General features: G+C 36.1%; 1 protein-coding gene across 13 annotated transcripts in view; it reads left to right on the plus strand.

Moving 5' to 3' along the window:
• N4BP2 (NEDD4 binding protein 2) overlaps positions 1-19,804 on the plus strand; it is a 131,955-nt gene that overhangs the window by 496 nt on the left and 111,655 nt on the right. Inside the window, exons 1-4 of one of the 13 annotated variants that reach the window (XM_077136664.1) lie at positions 85-543; positions 4,105-4,143; positions 5,670-5,721; positions 9,865-9,961. The exons of 2 other annotated variants lie outside the window; for them this stretch is intronic. The gene's annotated coding sequence lies outside the window, so the exon portion shown is untranslated. Of the gene's footprint in view, positions 1-84; positions 544-3,320; positions 5,722-9,864; positions 9,962-19,804 lie in introns of those variants that run through there. 10 more of the 13 variants (XM_077136650.1, XM_077136662.1, XM_077136657.1 and 7 more) reach the window with 10 other exon arrangements.

A 19,804-nucleotide genomic window follows, 5' to 3' on the forward strand; every position in this document is an offset into this window, starting at 1 on the left:
GCAGCGGGCGGTGCTACGAACGAAATCCCGCGCCCGGAACCTGAGCGGTCGACGCGGCGGCCAGCTGGCCGGGCCGCCTGGACGGAAGGGAAGTGAGGCTTCGGCTAGAGGCGGGCCCTGGCGCGCAGCCCGTGGCCGGGGTGGGGGGCGGGGGCTGCTTCTTGGCCTCGCAGTCCGGGACCGGCCACTCAGCCTCCGACACACCTCTCGGCCCCTAACTGCTTTCGTTCCCCCTGGGACTTGACCTTGCGTCGGTCTGAGAGTCTTCGGCGTATCCCGGGCAGATTCTTCCTGGAACTTCAGTCCACCTTCCCTAACACGTAGTCCTAGCAAAGCTGTTTATTTACTTCTTCAAATCCGAACACAGTCCACGCCGTCCGATTTGGACACTGTCGGAGACATTCCGCTTCCTTGGTATCTGTGCCTTTTTGACCCACGATTACATTCAGCCACAACTTTGATCCTCAACTGGGACCCTTCTTGAGCCCTATTCTCATCGGGATCCTTTCCGAGATGTCCATTTGGAAATTGTTCTTCCCTAGAGTGAGTCATTTTATTGGGGGCGTATTTTATGGCTTATGCTGTCATATTTAAAACAGTTTGTCTCAGAAGAGATCGTGATACAAAACGTGTAGCTGCCAACGCTCGCAGTTTTTCCCTTAAAGAATTTTCCTTTTGGCAACAGTCTTTAGAACCATCATCTGATGTTTGTGGCATGGACAGGTTTGTACACATTCTCGCCATGCAGTGGTTGTAATCACTGTCTCCATAGCACAGGTCTGACTTGAAGGCAGGATTGGCTGGTTTTTCTACTCGACATCTTTAAGCCAATCACAAAGCGCTGCTTGCCTGGAGACCAGTTAACTCAGCCAAGGTGGGGATTGGTTGAGCTCAGAGGAAAAACGTCTGGTGGTCAGTCAACCTGGTCTTTTAGGAAACCATGACTGATTTGCAGCTGTCTCGCTTCTCCCAATTTTTTTTTTTTTTAATATTATCTCTTCAAACCAACATCATCCTTTCTGCTGCTTTTTTATGTCCTTTATTTTTCTTTCATGCACCCAAGCTCTCTTTTCGAACTCGTTTTAATCCTCATCTCTTATTCTTCAGTTATTACTGAAGGAATCCCTACAGGCTTTGAGAATGTAAACACAGTTTTTGATAAACGTTGTTCTTTTTTTTTTTTTTTCTTTTTTTATATTACCTATTTTTAAGTAAGCAACCATTTCTAGCTCTTATGCCAGGGCCTTCATTATTTAAGTATTATGCTGGTATGGGGCTGCGGTGGTGGTGATGGTGGGAAGAATATGAAAGAAATGCTTTTTTACAAGGAATCTACAATTTAGCTCATGAAACAAGACTCACTCATAAAATAAAACAAAACAAAAAACCAGTACAAATCAGCATGCTGAAGAATGTCAATTTGTATAGTATTAACTTCACTTGCTCTGAAAGGGAGAGTAAAGAAGATGGAAGTACTAAACTTTCTGGAAAATTGGAACTTAGATATAATAAAGGGATTTTTTTCATTAATTTTTATTAAAGAGGACATAGTGTCTTGCACAGAGTAGAGGCTAAATATACATAGGTGCATTTTTTTGCACTAATTACCTGATGATTTTTGTTTTATAATCTCCCTTTCTCTTGATTCTTCATGATTGTGGTTATGCATGTCAGTAGATAGGCAAAGCAGTACCATTCATTAATGTGAATTTTAGAAAATAGCTACCTTCTTTGCCTTCTCTTCAGCTTTTTATATGCAAATGTAGTTTTGGAAAGAATCTCTGTTCACCAGATCAATAAATAGGTATTAAATACTTTTAGAAGTAGTTTGTTAGGAATTACAGAAGAAATTGAACATTATTTCTTGATATCTCCCATTTATAAACCAGACACAGACTAAATCAACATCGTTATCATCCTTTATGTAAAGAAAATGGCTACCATTTATTTATATGTATGTCAGGTATATACATATAAGAATTATATATTGTACATAATTCTTGCAACTTTGTGAAATTTGCTCTATTATCAGTTACGATTTTACAGACAAGGAGACAGACTTGGAAATGTTGAAGTGCAGGGTGACCCCAACTATTATATGGCAGAGCTAGGATTTAATCAAACCTCTCTTTGGACCTAAGATCTTGCTCTTAACACTTTATTTCTATTGTTTTCTGAGACTGAATGTTTAATATCAAGTAAGTAACTACATTTTCAAATATGTGTCATTCATCCCACTATGAAATAATAATAAAAAAATTTGTTTCATGTAAACTGATACACCATTGTTTCTAGGATGACTCCCAATTGCAGAAATATAAAATGTTTCTTAGAATTAATGAAATAGGGTATATTGGTTTAATGCCTTAACGTTTTTCTCCATGTTACAATGGGTAATTTGGTTTACTTATATAAAACCATAGACAGCTTTTAACACTGCTCTGAATTTTGATTTATCAAATTTCCTTATAAGTACCTCCCTACCCACCTTCCCAAACTCTTAAAAAATATGCTTAGGTGGAAGATTGGCAAGTCTTAGGGAGTATTTTACCTTCTTACTGTAGAGCGTCAATCTCAGTAATGCCCTTCAGAAATTATTTTATTAGTATATTTAGTTTGAGGTTAATCGATTTCAAAAATTTTAAAAAACCATTTCATTAATTTCTTTAGTGAAATAAATTGGCTGAGCCAGCTGGATATTTATGTCTATTAGTCAGGGAAATTATTGTATCAAAGAACATGAACCCACATGTTGCATCTGCAATATGTTGGCTCTGAGTGTACCAATTTCACTAAACCATACTAGACAGATAGTGGACACTGTATTCTTCTAAATGTGGTTTGCCTTTTGATATCTTCTGCTCAGCTGTTACATGTAGCTGTTTTTCTTATAACTGACGAAACTCCAAATATATGATTATTAGTTCCTTTTTTCTTGAAAATATTTTATTTTAGTTTGCTGTTTTCTTTTTTTCATTGTAGGAAGATTGTGATGTTTATACATGAGTATTTCATTGTTTTGTTTTGTTGTTGCTTCCTACATCCAAATTTGGAAATTTCATTGTTCTATAGTTGAGAATTTTTTTTTTCTGAAATATGATTTTAACTCTTTATCAGAATTTAGATATGAGGTGTGACGTCATCTTAATTGTTCTATAAATGACTATTAAATTGTTTTAACACTATTTATTAAATATTCTCTTTTGCCTTCTGTTTTTAGAAAATCTATTTTTATATGTAAATGTTGAGAGTAAGTTTTGCATGTAAATTTCTGGACTCCTGACTTATTGCAGTACTTCGATTTTAATTGTATTTTTGTAGATCTGTCACTTAATTTTATTATGTTTATTATTATATGCTCTGATATTTAGTAAGGTAAACTTTGCTCATGTGTCTTTTTTAAAAAACACATTTTATAATTGTGTTCTGTTTACTAAATTTAAAAATTGGTTTGCGAGGCTGATGTGAACAATATATAGTCTTTCTGTTCCTAAGCATGGCATAACTGTTTTACACAAGAAATTTTTCTTTCTATTTTAAGGTTTTTTTTTTTTACTGTCTGTAGTCCCTTCACTATTCTCCTTGTCCTCCTCTTCCTAAAATCTCTGCTAACCTACTTCAAATCTAGGTGAATTTGTTGTAAAACCTTCTTCCTTTCCCTAGCAGAAATAATTTACTTCTTTGGATTACTGCTGAACCTTGGATGTATTTCTGTTATGCACTTATCACTGAACCGAGCCACCTTCTTTTCCTATCTTTTCTTTCTAGTAACTGGACTTCTTGAGGACTTTGGACTGAATCTTACTCACTTTCTTTTTCTTTTGGTCTAGTACTGTTCCCACGTGCAGTTATATTGGTATGAAATAGATGTTGGCACTTTTAAACATATTTTCTTTAGTTACCATATGTATGCTGATTACTTTTTAATCTTCAACCCAAACCTCTTTTCTAATGACTGGACTCATATCACCTATCTTCATGACATGTCCATTTGGATGCATCCACAGGTACTTAAAACACAGCATGTCCAAAATTGTAGTCATTATCAACCTTCCCGAAATCCAAAAATAAAACAAAACTGCCTTTTTTCTGCCTTCTCTCTAGGGGAAGATTAAATGAGATAATGCATGTATCTGGCACATGGTAAGAACTCAGCAAATAGTAGATACTGCTAATAATAACTTGTCATAAATGGGGGCTTTTCCTTTTTCTGTCTTTTTCCTCTCATATCCTGGTTGGTCATTGAGTATTGTTGTATTCTTTCTCCTTACTATCTATTGAAGCTATTCCTTTTTCTCTCTCCCCTCTGTTATCATCCTTTTCAATGGCCTTCATCATCTCTCATCTGGATTGCTGCAGTTAACCTCCTAGGTGGAGTGCATGCTTACAGTCTTGTCTCCTTCCAATCAATTTTTCCCACTGTAGCCAGAGTGATCCATATGTCTAACATATTTGAGCATGTAACTTGCCTGCTTAAAACATTTTTTGTGGCTTCTCATTGTCTTCAGGATAAAGTCTGAATGTCTTAATTTGGCATTTAGGATACTCGTGATCTGGCTTTTATTTACCTCTTCATTCTCGTATGCTGTCACTTTTTCTCTTTGACCTCAATGTGCTAATCATATTCAGTTACTTGCATATCTGTCTTAAGATGCTAAATTTGTTAAATCTAGGACTGAGTATAGAAATTTTCCACTGTCTGGAATGCCTTCCCTAGTTTCCTTCTTACCATTCCTTCTAACTGTCCCTTTGGTTTTGTTAATTCATATTTGTCTTTCAGGTCTCAACCTAGGCAATACTTCTCTGGGAAAACCATCTTTGATAGGTCAAGCCTGGGTTATTATTTGTTTCTCTAGCTCTCTGTTCTCTTATCACCTTGTAATCTCTTGCTTATTTGTCATCTCATCACATAGTGATTAGGTTGTAATAAAGGAAAGGAACTAATTGACTATCTTTTAAAAAAAATGATGTGATTTACATGGAGCATATTAAAAGGGAATTAAATAGTAATTTTGGGGTTTAGCTAGTATTTAAGGAAAAAAAACATTTCTGATAGATGAAAGTTTTTTAAGTCAGGAAAAATGTACTAGGCCCTTTTATAGCTTAAGTGAAAAATACCCTTTGACATTTAATTTCCATCTTTTTATATTCTCTGTTTATTAGTTGGGATATTTTGGATTGCAAATGACAGAAATACAACTTGAAATAGTCTGGGGTGGGGGGGAAGTTATTGGTTCATATAATCACAGGAAAAAAATTATATGGAAAGAGCTGGCCGTAAGGAGCTAGGGTGGAAGTATGCCAGCAGTTGGGTCTTTCCTGTACTTACAGTCTGTATATCCTGGTTTCCTTTCTCTTACTATAGATATGCTTCTTCATGTGGCAACACAGGCTCATCTCCTAAAAGCCTTATGTCAGAGGATTTAGATATAGAAAGATTTGGTCACATGCCCATCCCTTAATCAATTTCTGTAGTTGAGGGGATGAGGTGCTACTAGTTCTGCTTAGCCTATGGGGTGTGCTAACTTTTATGACCAGTGGTCTGTTAGCAGAAAACAGACCCTGATGGGATGAGGATAGGGAGAGGGGAAGACGAACTGCTGAATGGACACAAAGAATATCCATTATAATTCTTATCCACCCTTCTGATTATGAATTTATTTTCCTAGATATTTTATTTGTGAGAAAGAGATGGACCTGAGAATTCCAGGTACTAAAAACGTAAGTCCAATACCCTAAAGAACTAAATTGGCTTTTTGTTGTTGTTGTTGTTGGCTAAACAGACATTTGTTGAGCTCTTGTGTTAAATAAGACACATATCCTCATGGTACTTACAGACTAGTGTAAGTAAGACAGTTAAGTATTGAAATTGCTAAGATAGAGGTATGCTTGAGGGTATAGTGGGAGCTTTTTCTAAAAAGCTACATCAGTATTTGGGATAGTGGAAAACTTTCCTGAAGGAAAATGATAAGTATGGTTGGGTGGAGATGGGGTAGAGGGCCCTCTAGGCAAAGGATGTATGAAACACTGAGATGTGAAATGGACTACCTTGTGTGGAAAACAAATTTTTAGATACCAGTGGAATAGAGAGTATCTGAGGGTAAGTGGAAGAAGAGGAGGCTGGGAATAGGTAAGGAGGCCAGATCTTAGAGCTCCCTGAGTACATTACCAAGGTGGTTGAACTTGATCTTGAAAACTATGAGAGTTGGACCTATCAGGCTTGAAGTACCCATGGAATATTTAAGTGGAAATGTCTGTCAGACAGTTAACAGTATTGGAGTTTGGGGGAGAATTGTTGGCTGGAGTCAATTATAGGTATTGGAGCCATGGATTTGAATGGATGCAGAGAAACCTGTAAAGTGGAGCAGAAGGTGCTTACAGGACTGTTAGTATATGACCTGGTCATTCCCAGAAACTTCAGGTGTTTATGTGACACCTGAGATCAGAATTAGAGCTCTGAAACTATGAAAGTCAGAAGTACCCCCTGCAGGAATGGTTTTAAAAATAGAAAAAGTGGGCAGGCCACGGTGGCTCAGCAGGCAAGAATGCTTGCCTGCCATGCCAGAGGACCCGGGTTCAATTCCCGGTGCCTGCCCATGTAAAGAAAAAAAAAAATAGAAAAAGTGATCAGACTTTGACTAAAGATATGAATGAAGCTGATCTGGATAGGACTAAGGAAATCAGAATACAGGGTAAAGGATGATATGGTTCATATATTAAAACTTTAACTTCTGTATGAGACCAAAGGAAGAGATGTTTATTTGGTGCAGAATTTATATTTTGGGTAGCACATTACCTAATTTAACTTGTATGGTCGCTTAGTTGAATACTATTGTACATGGAATCTTGAATAGGGCATGAAATCTTGTTGGTTTGTCCAGGTTGGTGTGATGCCCCTGTACATCCCAGAGTAATTTGGGCAGTGAATAAAAAAGTATTTGCAAAATTCCCTTGGGAAATTGAGGGGAAAGGAGGAAAGATAAAAACCTAACTCCCAGGATTTGCCGGGATCTGCATCATGGAATTGAGAAAGCCTTGACCAAAAGGGGGAAGAGAGAAATGAGACAAAATAAAGTTTCAGTGGCTGAGAGATTTCAGAGTTGAGAGATTATCCTGGAGATTATTCGTATGTATTATATAGATATCCCTTTTTAGTTTATGGTGTATTGAAGTGGCTGGAGGGAAGCACCTAAAACTGTCGGGCTTTGTTCCAGTAGCCTTGATTCTCGAAGAGGATTATATAATGATGTAACTTTTACAATGAGACTGTGTGATTGTGAAAACTGTGTGTTGATGCTCCTTTTATTCTGTGTATGGAGAGATGGGTACAAAATAAATAAATAATAGAGGGGAAGGGATAAATAAATTGGATAGATTGAAATACTAGTGGTTAGTGAGAGGGAGAGGTAAGGGGCATGGGATGTATGAAGTTTTTATTTTTCTGGAGTGATGCATATGTTCTAAAGATGATTGTGATGATGAATATACAACTATGTGATGATATTGTGAGCCACTGATTGTATACCATGTATGGACTGTAAGTGTGAATATTTGTCAAAAATATTAGAAAAAAATTCCCCTGTTCAGTATCAATTCTGGGTGCATTGGGAAAATTACATTTCTAAATGGTTTCTCCAATACAGGAAACTTTTTTAAACTGGAATTTTAGACAGGAAGGTGGGGATGCAGGCTTTTTAGTGGGTGGTGGTTGCTAGGGAAAAAATGGTTGAGTCGGAGGAATGGGTATATGAATGGGTCATATTGGTGAATACAGAATACCTAGTATTTTGTTCATAGTTTCTGGAGCCTTAAATATTCAGTAAAACTGTTTTGTCAGGGGACCCAGAGTTGGTAAGTGATTGTTTAGATGAAATTAAGTTTAGTTTACTTCTCAGAAATTTTCTTTCCTGTTCCATTTCTGCCTCTACCTTTTTTGAGTGACCATTCTCTTTCTTTACTAAACTACCTTCTCTTAGTCTTTATCCTTATGAAACTTTCCTTTCCTTTTATTCTTCCCCTTCCTTTACAGCCTGATTAAATTTTTCTTATTTTTCTCAGTACACATATAGACAAATAGCCTGTATCTAACCTATAAAATATGGAATATGTTCTGCTTTATGAAAATTTGGCCTATTTGAGTTGGAAATTTCAAAAATAAGATTGATATTTGAGTTACAGACAGGTTTTTTTTTACATTGTAGAGGGATTCTTATAATGAATTGATCTGATTTTGTTTTTTTCAGACATTTCAGAAAAAGCAAGTTGCTTGAAGCAATAATTATCATTCTACTTTACTTGCTTCATCTATAAAAATATTTTTCTGAAACATTTAAAATTAAATTAATGGTGGCAATGAGGGTTTTTTTTTTTTTTTTGGTGGTTTTTCCCTTTTTAATATTATACATTTATGTTGTATGTATTTAGTTTTGGTTTTTTTTTTTTTTTTTTTCACATGGGCACACCCCAGGAAGCTAACCTGGGTCTCTGACTTGGCAGGCAAGAATTCTTGCCATTGAACTACCATTGCATCACCTCTGTATTTAGTTTTTGATGAATTTTATTTAAGGATTATAATGTAAATTTTCCTTTACTTTTTAAAAAAATTATTATAAGAAGGCGTGATATTTTACTTCTAAAAACTTCAGTTTCTATTTCCCAGAAAATGACTTTCTCCTGAATAACCACAAAATCATTATCATTTCTAATAAAATTACCATTAATTACCTAATATCACACCATATTCAGATTTTCCCAGTTATTCCAAAAATATCATTTATTGCTGGGTTGTTTTTTTGGGGGGGAGTGCATGGGCCAGGAATCAAACCCAGGTCTCTTGCATGAAAGGTGAGTGTTCCATCACTGAACCAACTGTGCACCCTTATTGTTGTTTTTTAAAAAAATTCCAGGTTCCAATTGAGAGCTACTCATCACATTTAATTATCTTTTGAGTCTTCTTTAATAGAGAGCTGTCCCTTTTACCCTCGTGTGTTCTTAGTACCTTCCTCTCCATGATGCTGACTTGCTAGATCTGCTGTGAATGTCCCACATTTTGCATTGCTTTTGTTTACTCTGGTGTAGTATAATTACTTTCTCTGTTTCCTTTATTTCCTGTAAACTGGGAGTTAGATATAAAGGTGTGATTTAGTAATACTGTGGCCTTCGTGTTTCACATTGAGATGGCTATGTTTGTTTGTCCCACTATCATGATGCTTTATATGATCACTGGGTTAAGGCAGTGACATCCCGATCTTTTCATTGTAAAATTATGTTTTTCTCTTTGCATTCAGCAAGTAATCTGTGAGATGGTACTTTGGTACCAGGTAAATTCTGCATTGCCTTTCACCTAATGATTTTAGTATCCACTGATGATTCTTTTTTTTTTTTTATTTCCACTGATGATTTTTGATGATGAATCAGCTATTTAAGAGTTTCAAAGTGGTAATTATTTTTTTAAATCTATTGTTGCTTCTACATTTAGTAGCAGAAGCCTTCTATAAGGAGGCTTCCTTCATCAAGTAAGGCTATTTTGCTACTTTGAACACTAAAAATAGAGAGTAAGAGTGTTCTTCTTAAAAGGCTGAATAAATGCTTCTTTCCCTTTAATTAATCATTTTCAAAGTGTAATAGTAACCTCCAGAGGTGACAAATGAGGTCTTGTCTTTTTTCTTTTTCTTTTCTTTAGTGGCTTTCTTTTTGGAATATAATATATATATTTTATATTGTAAATACTACATATATTTTGAGCTTTAATTGATTTTGTGTAAGGATTATCACTTGATACAAATTTGTATTTATTTCATATATATAAATATACATTATATATTGTCTTTATTTTAAATATATATAAATATATATATATTATAGTAAGAAGATATGTTGGCTAGCAGGAAGATCTGTAGAATTTGCAGAGATCAACTGTGGTCTTATTTAGTATGTTGACAACATCAATACAAGACAGAAGGTAAGTATTATTGAAGTAATGTTTTGCACATAGCTTTTCAAGTTTTTATTTATGTATTTGAGTGATTAAAAAAATGTCTCATGGGAAGGCAAACTTAATCACGTAGTATTTATTAATAGAGTTTCTCAAAGAAATTGTGATGGTGTTAAAACATATTTGCCCAGGGAATCTAAAGAAACTGTATTGTGGTCCTAGTTTTTCCATTTAATGTGTACTTTAGTTTCTCCACTTCTAAAATGCCACTTCTGTTAGCCATCCACAGTGTTATTTGTGCTCTTATTTTACATGTAGGGAGTATGTTAGAGGCCAGTCATCATCATGTTCTCAAGGAACATGGCTAACTGGGGAGATAAAAACATGTAGATGAAAATATAAGTCAATAGACCAACAATGTGAGACCCCAAAATAAGCAACACTAGTCATGGCAGTAAGTAGTAAAGAATTAAAGAAAATTTTGAAGGATTGTAGAGAAATTCACCTTCATGCCATTTTGTGGCCAAGAGCTATATACTGTTCAGCAGTTAGCTTTGTAAACAGTATGTCTCAGAGAGTTTTCTGGTTTCTCCAAACATATGCCTTGTTCTTTTAACAGCGTGGTATTTTAAAAGATGAATTTTGTCATAATTTATTTAACCATATGCTTGTCCATCAATATTTAGGATGCCTCCAATTATTAGTTATAGGAATTCTTATGATAGATACATTTTAAGATTTTCAGTTACCTTAATTTGCTTATATTTTCTATAAATATTGTCTTTTTTAGTGACATGATCTTATTACCTTGGTGAACAAGGCAACTACCTTACCTTGTTCAATTGTCTCTTAGGTAGCTTAATCCCTAATCAAAACTGATTGTGTTGGTTCCTGTTGGCAGCATCTGTTTCTGAGGGAGATGGTTTCTTATATTTTCTTGGGTTATACTATGTTTGGGTCCTGTTACTTCCCTATATGTTCCTTACAGAGAGATTTTTTTTTCTTTCTTTTCTTGATGGCTTTAAAGAGCAAAAATATTATTAGGCTTATTCTTCTTTAGTTGGTTGATATTGAATAATAAACAGAATGGTTTTCTTGATTGCTATAGGAATTTATTATTTTCTGGATATTCTTCCATAAAGGTAAGTTATTTAAAATTACTTATAAGAGAATTATTCATAAAGTGCTATGGTAAACTTTTTTTAATTTTGTGTTGATGATGTGAATTTCGGTAGGAATGATTTTTTGAAGTGGTCATTACTGATATATCCACTTTAATGGCCGTGCTGACCATTGGCCTATCACTGTTAGAGTTTGTGTTCATTATCCTCCTCTTCATTGACTTCATGTTCACTCTGGATTTCTTTTTTTAGTGTTTAAAAGAATATTTGTCCTTATCTGTTAAAAAGAAAACTAAAATTGAAAAGACCTCTGCTTACAGCTAAAATATGATAGTGAACAAATATTTATTGATTATGCTGGCTGTCAGGTTAAAATTGAATCACAGAGGTAGAAGGGCTTGGGAAATGCACATTTGAAATTTATATTTTATTATAATAAGAGTTAAAAAAGTATTATAATACTATAGTTGTATAATTCCATTATAATAGTGTGATTAGTATACTGATTCCACTATAATACTATATATAGCAGTATGCTAGAAGTACTCTATTATATAGTATAATATAATTATACTATAATTATACAATATTATAATCAAAATTTATATTCATAGTATTATTAATAAACATTTATATTTATTTATGTATTGCATGGGCAGGCACCAGGAAACGAAACATTTATGTTTATATATATGTACATATATATATGTTTTTTACATGGGCAGGCTCTGGGAATCAAACCCGGGTCCCTGGCATGGCAGGTAAGAATTTTGCCATTGAGCCACCATTGCCCACCCTGTATTTATTTTTAAGTTCTTCATTTGAGCCAGTCCTTTTATATATCAAATCCTACTTTACCCATCCTTATTTCCCATACCATTTAAGAATATACTCTCTATTTAGGCCATATATTTTATATATGTGAAAAAGTTATACATAAGGCTCTCATGTTGGGAAAAGGAAGATACATAAGATCAGGTATAAAAGAGTTAAACATGGGCATTACTTATGATGGAAACAGTGGGTTGAAGTAAGGTGGATATACAAAGTAAAACTGATTTTTAGAAGACAGTGTCAGCTGTGTATATTTTTATTTATCAGAATTTCTTCACTATGCTACACGTAGGCTGTACATTCCAATTTGCTTATATGTTTAGATCTTTTTTCCATATAAGTGAACACAATGAAAGAATGGCTGAAAGTCTTAAGAGAAGTTCCAGATGCTGTTAGCTGAGATTGAGAATACTGTGGTTAGAGCAGGTCTGCAATGGAGGATTGGGGAGGTCACTTTTACATATGCTAGGCTTGAGATATCTGCAAGATACATGAAGTGGGAGATGTTTGATGGGATAGATTGATATGGACTTGGAGTTGGGGAAGAGGTGCAGATGAGTCACATGCGGTGTTTAAAGCTTTGAGACTGGGTGAGATCAAAGGAATTTCAAAGGGAAAAGGAGAAGTCCTAGGACTGAGCCCTGCAGCATTTCATTGTTTCCAAGGTAAGAAATGAGAAAATCATGGAAGTGGCAATGTCGTAAAAGCTGGAGGAGGAACTGATCAACTGTGTAAATGCTACTGATAGCTCAAGAAAGATGAGAGCTGACTGTTGGATTTAACTTTATTTTTTAATTGTTACGTGTATAAAGAAATACAAGTCTGGCAACCTTGCTAAATTAAGTGTTTTACAACCTGTATTTTTCATTGAGATCGTGAGCATTTACTGTATATGCTGGGTCTTATAATTCTACTACATTGCCAAAATGTCTTCATATTACATTAAAGGTGGTTTTAAATAATGCTTCATAGTAGTTGCTTATAAAGTTCAAAGCTATTTCATTTAGGGGAAAATTCTTATTATTAAAATGGCTTAAATAAAGTAGGTTGAAATTTTTATGAAGCTTAATGACAATTTAGGAAGATTATCACCCATTGTAATTTAAATAAAAAATTAATATAAATGTATTTTGTGATAGTAAATGTGTGGCAGAACTTTAATTAGAAAAGTATAAGTATGATGGAAGGCAGTACTTTTACATGATAACTTTCAAACAGCTTTTTATTAAGCATCTGCAGTTTTTTCGCCGCTGACTTCTCATCCGCATAACAAACCTAACTGTGCTTACTGAGATTTTGACATTTATTTCCTTGAAATGCGGGTTTCTTTGTGATACTAAAGAAGTTGTTGAATCCTATGCTTTTGAATTGTGTATTCTAATGAGGAAGATTCATACTTTTCAAGGTCAGGGTCATAATCGCACAGCAGTGCCTTCTAAGGTTTCCAGAAGACTTCCGTTGAGTAAATGATAATTTTACAGCTATATATCAGGGCACATTTTATATGGTCTCTTTGTATAGATAAAAATGAGACACTATTAGGATGTTTCAGTTTTCAAGAACCAGATGGACAAAGCTGCAGATTCCATTGGCCCTAAACATATCAGGCAATTGTATTTATGTGTGATACAGTACACACACAAGAGCCACCTTTATTTATTGATGCAACCTGTATTCTCTTTGGAAATCATTTACTTAAATTTGATATTGAAATGCCATATTTTTTGTGAGTCAATGTATTTTTCTACTTATAGGACTATGTAAAAGTGAAGTGTATCTTCAGTGAAACTTAAGCCAATTAAGCCTATAATAAAGCTATCTAGCCTGGTTACAAAACAAAACAAAAGTTTTGCTAGACGTAGGCGGTAAAATATATAATTTTTCTTATATTGGTTAATCCAATAGATAACCTGTAGATTCTTTTGGATTTTGTATGCACATGATTATATTGTCTGTTTTATTTCTATTTTTCTAATTCTTATAACTTTTATTTCCTTTTCAAGTCTTAGTGTTCTAGCTGTGACCTCTGGTTCAATGTTGGATAGAAGTGGTGATAGCAGGCATTTTTGTCTCATTTCTGAAGGCAAGGGAAGGCTTTAGCATTTCATAATTATGTTTAAAATTTTTTTTAACCAGCAAGAATTTATTTTCTCTCATTTTATGAAGCTTAAAGTCCAAAACCAAGGTGTCAACAGAATTAAGCTTTCTCTGGTGGCAGCTTTCTGGAAATCCATAACTCAGTCTCTGCCTTTGTCATCTGGCCATCTGTCTCCTTCTGTCTTCTACTCTTTTTTTTTTTTTTTTTAATATTTGTATTGACAGATCTTTACACACATGCAGTCCATACATACATGGTGTACAATCAGTGGCTCACAGTCCCATATACTTGTGTATTCATCAGTATGATCATTTTTAGAGCAGTATGATCCAGAAAAATAAATAAAAAGAAATAAGAAAAAATTCATGCATACCATACCCCTTACTCCCCTTCTCTCATTGATCACTAGTATTTCCGTCTACCCAATTTATTTTACCCTTTATTCCCCCTATTATTTATTTATTTTTCTATCCATACATATATATATATTTTTTACCCATCTGTCCATACCCTGAATAAAAGGAGCATCAGACACAAAGTTTTCACAACCATACAGTCACATCGTAAAAGTTATATCATTGTACAATCACTTCCAAGAATCAAGGCTACTGGAACACAGCTCAGCAGTTTCAGGTACTTCCCTCCAGCCACTCCAATATAACATAAATGAAAAAGGGATATCTGTATAATGCATAAGAATAGCCTCCAGGATAACCTCTCGACTCTGTTTGAAATCTCTCAGCCATTGAAACTTTATTTTGTCCTATTTCTCTCTTCCCCTTTTTGGTCAAGAAGGCTTTTTCAATCCCTTGATCCTGGGTCTTGGTTCATCCCAGGAGTTCTGTCCCACATTACTAGGGAGATTTACACTCCGGGGAGTCATGTCCCATGTAGTAGGGGAGAGCAGTGAGTTCACCTGTCAAATTGGCTTAGAGAGAGAGAGAGGCTACATCTGAGCAACAAGAGGTTCTCTGGGGGTAACACTTAGGCATAATTATAAGTAGGCTTAGTTTTTCCTTTGCAGGCATAAGTTTCATAGGGGTGAACCCCAAGATTGAGGGCTCAGCCTATTGATTTTGTTGCCCCCACTGCTTGCGAGAATATCAGAAATTCTCCAAATGGGGAAGTTAAATATTTCCTGCTTTTTTTTTTTTCTCCCCGTTCCTCTGTGGGGATCTTGCAAATACCTCTTTATTCACTTCCCAAATTACTGTGGGTATCGGAGCATCACACTAACCTAGAGAAACCAACAAGATCTCATACCCTATTTAAGGTTCCATGTACTTATGGTGTTGAACTAAACTGACCATACAAGTTAAATTATGTAATACGCTACCTAAAATATAAATTTTGCACCAAATAAACATCTCTCCCTTTAGTCTCACACAAAAGTTGAAGTTTAAAATATGGACCATATCATCCTTTTCCCTGTATTCTGATTTACCTTAGTCCTATCCAGATCAGCTTCATTCATATCTCTACTTGAAATCTGATCACTTTTCAACTTTTAAACAGTTTCTATATGGGGTACTGCTGACTTTCATAACTTCAGAGCTCTAACTCTTAGTCTCAGGTGTCACATAAATACCCAAAGTTGGTGGAGATGACTAGGTTATAAACTAAACAGCTCAGTATCTCAGAATTTAAGAATAAGAGTTACAACTCCTGAATATATGTGACTGCTATAAGAACTTACAATATAGGACCCTTTAAATAGGCTTCAACCTGATAACTGATGTTCTTTTTTCATCATTATGATCATTTCTTGGAACATTTGCATCTGTTCTGACAAAGAAATAAAACAAAAACTGAAAAAAAATGATACATACCATACCCCTTACCCCTCCCTTTCACTGATCACTAGCATTTCAAGCTAAATTTATTTTAACATTTGTTCCCCCTATTATTTATTTTTATTCCATATGTTCTACTCATCTGTTGACAAGGTAGATAAAAGGAGCATCAGACACAAGGTTTTCACAATCACATTGTGAAAGCTATATCATTATACAATCATCTTCAAGAAACAAGGCTACTGGAACACAACTCTACATTTTCAGGCAGTTCCCTCTAGCCTCTCCATTACATCTTGAATAACAAGGCGATATCTACTTAATGCGTAAGAATAACCTCCAGAATAACCTCTCAACTCTGTTTGGAATCTCTCAGCCATTGACACTTTGTCTCATTTCACTCTTCCCCCTTTTGGTCAAGAAGGTTTTCTCAATCCCTTGATGCTGAGTCTCAGCTCATTCCAGGATTCTGTCCCACATTGCCAGGAAGGTCCAAACCCCTGGGAATCATGTCCCATGTAGACAGGGGGAGGGTGGTAAGTTTGCTTGTTGTGTTGGCTGGAGAGAGAGGCCACAGCTGAGTAACAAACGAGGTTCTCGTGGGGGTGACTCTTAGGCCTAATTTTAAGTAGGCTTAACCTATCGTTTGTAGAGTTAAGTTTCATATGAACAAACCCAAAGACTGGGGGCTCAGCCTATAGCTTTGGTTGTCCACACTGCTTGTGAGAATATCAAGAATTCAACTTGGGGAGGTTAAATTTCCCCCAATCTCACCATTCCCGACAGAGGCTTTGCGAATACTTTTTTATTCACTGATCAGATCACTTGGATTTATTGGGGCATCACTCTGGACAAACCAACAAAAACACTGATGCTTTATTAATTACACTTCTTTTCCCCCTTTTGGTCAGAATGGATTTGTTGATCCCATGGTGCCATGTCTGGATTCATTCCTGGGAGTCACCTCCCATGTTGCCAGGGAGACTTTTGCCCCTGGATATCATGTCCCATGTAGTGGGGAGGGCAGTGATTTCACTTGCAGAGTTGAGCTTAGAAAGACTGAGGGCACATTGAGCAACAAGAGTGGTGCATGCACATTTAAGGTTGCTATATCTTGGTGGATTGATTGCTCCATCATTATATTATGGTCTCTCTGTCTCTGATGATTTTCTTTGCTCTGAAGTCTACTTGATTTCATATTTATATATAAAATAAAAAATTTTAATTTAATTTAAGTTAATTAATTAGGCACATGTGGCTGGGGCTATCATACAGTGAATTTCTGGATGGTAGAGAGAGTTATGGCACAAAAAGTTTATATAAAGTTAAATATTATAGTATGTTAGGTGATAAGGACAATGGATGATTAACAGGAAAGGGGAGATTGTGGTGGAGATAGGGGTATAAATTTTTTTTTTTAATGTGAGACAGTTTTATTTCTTAAGCTGATTTGACTTGTTTTATTTTCGGTTTGTTTTTTTTTACCCTTTATAAATAAAAGGATCCTAATAAGTGTCCTCCCTCATTTCTTTTTTTTTTAAAAAACATTTTTTATTTTAAAATATAACGTATATACAAAGCAAAGAAAGAAAAAAGCAATTATTTTCAAAGCACACTTCAACAAGTAATTACAGAACAGATCCCAGAGTTTGTCATGGTCTGCATTCCACTATGTCAGATTTCTCCTTTCAACTGTTCCCAAACACTGAAAGCTAAAATGAATATTAATATTGTGACTCAAAAGTCATACTTGTCTGCCAAATCCTATTCTCTCAGTTATACCTCCTCTTTTTTCCTTTGATCCTTCCGCCAATCTCAAGAGAATTTTGAACAATGCCCGTTCTGACTTCATCTTATTGAGAAGGGATGTCGACACTAAAGGATAAGGGGGGATGTAATTAATTGATAACCTTGGAGAGTCTGGTTCCTCTGGGTCTCTAGACTCATTTGACCAGGAACCCTCCAGGAATTATAGGTTCCAGGAAAGCGAACTCAGTGCCTGAAGCCCCTGTAGAGTCTCTCAGTTTGAGCCCTAGGTGTTGTCAAGAATGAACAGGAGTGATGTTGGTTGGAGTTTAGCAAATCATGGCAATCAGCACTATCTAATGTACCTTGCGTAAGAGTAGCCTCCAGAATAGCCTCTAAACTCCATTTGATCTCTCTTGGCTACAGATGCCTTGTTTTATTATACTCTTCTCACCCACCCCCACCCCCACCCCCTAACCTTGATCTGGAAGGCATTGTAGATCCCACGGTGCCAGGACCAGTCTCATCCCTGGGAGCCATGCCCCATACCGCCAGGGATGAACCTCACCCTGAATGTCATGTCCCACACAGGGGAGATGGCAATGACTTTCCTTGCAGAGTTGGGCCTAGAGAGAGAGAGAGAGAGAGAGAGAGGCCACATTTGAGCAACAAAGAGGTTTCCTGGAAGCAATTTCTTGGCCTTGCAATCTTAGCTTCTCCCCCACAGAAATAAGCTTCATAAAGGCAAGCCTCAAAATCAAGGGCTGGTCTATTTTCCTGAGTCCCCAATGATTGAGAGGATACCCAGGGTACACACACACACACACACACACACACACACACACACACACACACTTTTTTTTCTTTTTTTCCTTTGGCCCCTCAAGGGCCTCCTCCAACACCTCCCAATTAGCAGCCCACCACTTTCTGAGATGTAACCCAGCATTACACCATCTCCTGCTACTGGTAGAACTACAAAGCCTCATTTCCACTCTGGACTTCAGGAGTCTGGGTCATTCAAATGAGCCATCCAGACAGCTTGATCTAGATTATATGTTACAGAAAATCTAGGTTCTAGACATGATAAACCTCTCTGCCTTTGGTCACATATGGTAGGTGAAGGTATAGCGTACATACACTATCATTTTTTACCTTGTGTTCTGACTTAACTTAGACCCAGCCAGATTGGCTTAGTTTTTAACTCTAATTGAGGCCTCATCTCCCCTTTGGTTCTTTAACTGTTATTATGTATAGCTATGCTAACTTTCAGGACTGCATGCTTCATCTCTGGGTCCCAGGTGTCACAGAGTTACTTAGAGTCTCAGGAAAATATCAGCTGATACACATATAGCTCAGCATCCAGAAATAGATTATAACTTCAAGACCTGTGGTTGCTATAAGGGTTTACAATCCTGGCTTCAATTTTCTTATGAGTATTTTCTGAAAAAAAAACTTTAGCTTATTTGTTCTTTTGTTTCTGGCTTATTTTGTGCAACACATTGTTGCTAAGTTTATTCAGTTTGATGTGTGCCCATAGATGTCCCTCCTTTTTGTAGCTGCACCAAATTCAATCATAAATGGATCACCATTTGCCGTTGTGCTTCTCAGTCATTGTATCCTTCGGCTCCTTCCATCTATAGGGCATTGATAATGTCCAAAATAAACAAACCATGTCTTGTATTATCCTCACTTGGTTGTGTATAACAGCAGCACTCTCAATTTTAGACAATATTCACTGGTCCACAGCAGACAATTTTCTTTAACCTATATAGTGGCACAGAATCGACAAATACAGCATCACCAAATACCAAATCAAAAACAACCCCTTATCACTTGTCCCTCTCCCCCAAATTGCCCCTGGTTGTGCTGCGGTACTGTTTATAGCTTCCTGTTAACTGTTGGCCATAGTATGCATTTTTAGTTTTCCCCCTATACCCCTCTGCTATTGACTCTTTGTCCACTATGGATTTGATTTTAAATGGGTCTTCAGGGAAGAAATCACTGAAAATGTTACACTTGAGCAAAGATTTAAAGGAGACAAGGGGATAGCAAGTGCACATATATTGGGGAAGAGTATTGAGGGGAAGCAGGGAGATAGACCTTTAAAAGTACCTTGGCTTTTACTCTGAGAGACATGGAGAACCACTTGGGGGTTTAGAGCAGACCCTGGTTCAATCTGAGTTATGTTGCATTAAGCTGGGCTGTTAAGTTGAAGACAAACTAGAGGGCAGGGGTAGAAGCAAGCAGAACAATTATGAAGCTGCTGCACAAATACAGA

The sequence above is a fragment of the Tamandua tetradactyla genome, chromosome 19 (genome assembly GCF_023851605.1).
Source record: "Tamandua tetradactyla isolate mTamTet1 chromosome 19, mTamTet1.pri, whole genome shotgun sequence".
Taxonomy (NCBI): domain Eukaryota; kingdom Metazoa; phylum Chordata; class Mammalia; order Pilosa; family Myrmecophagidae; genus Tamandua; species Tamandua tetradactyla.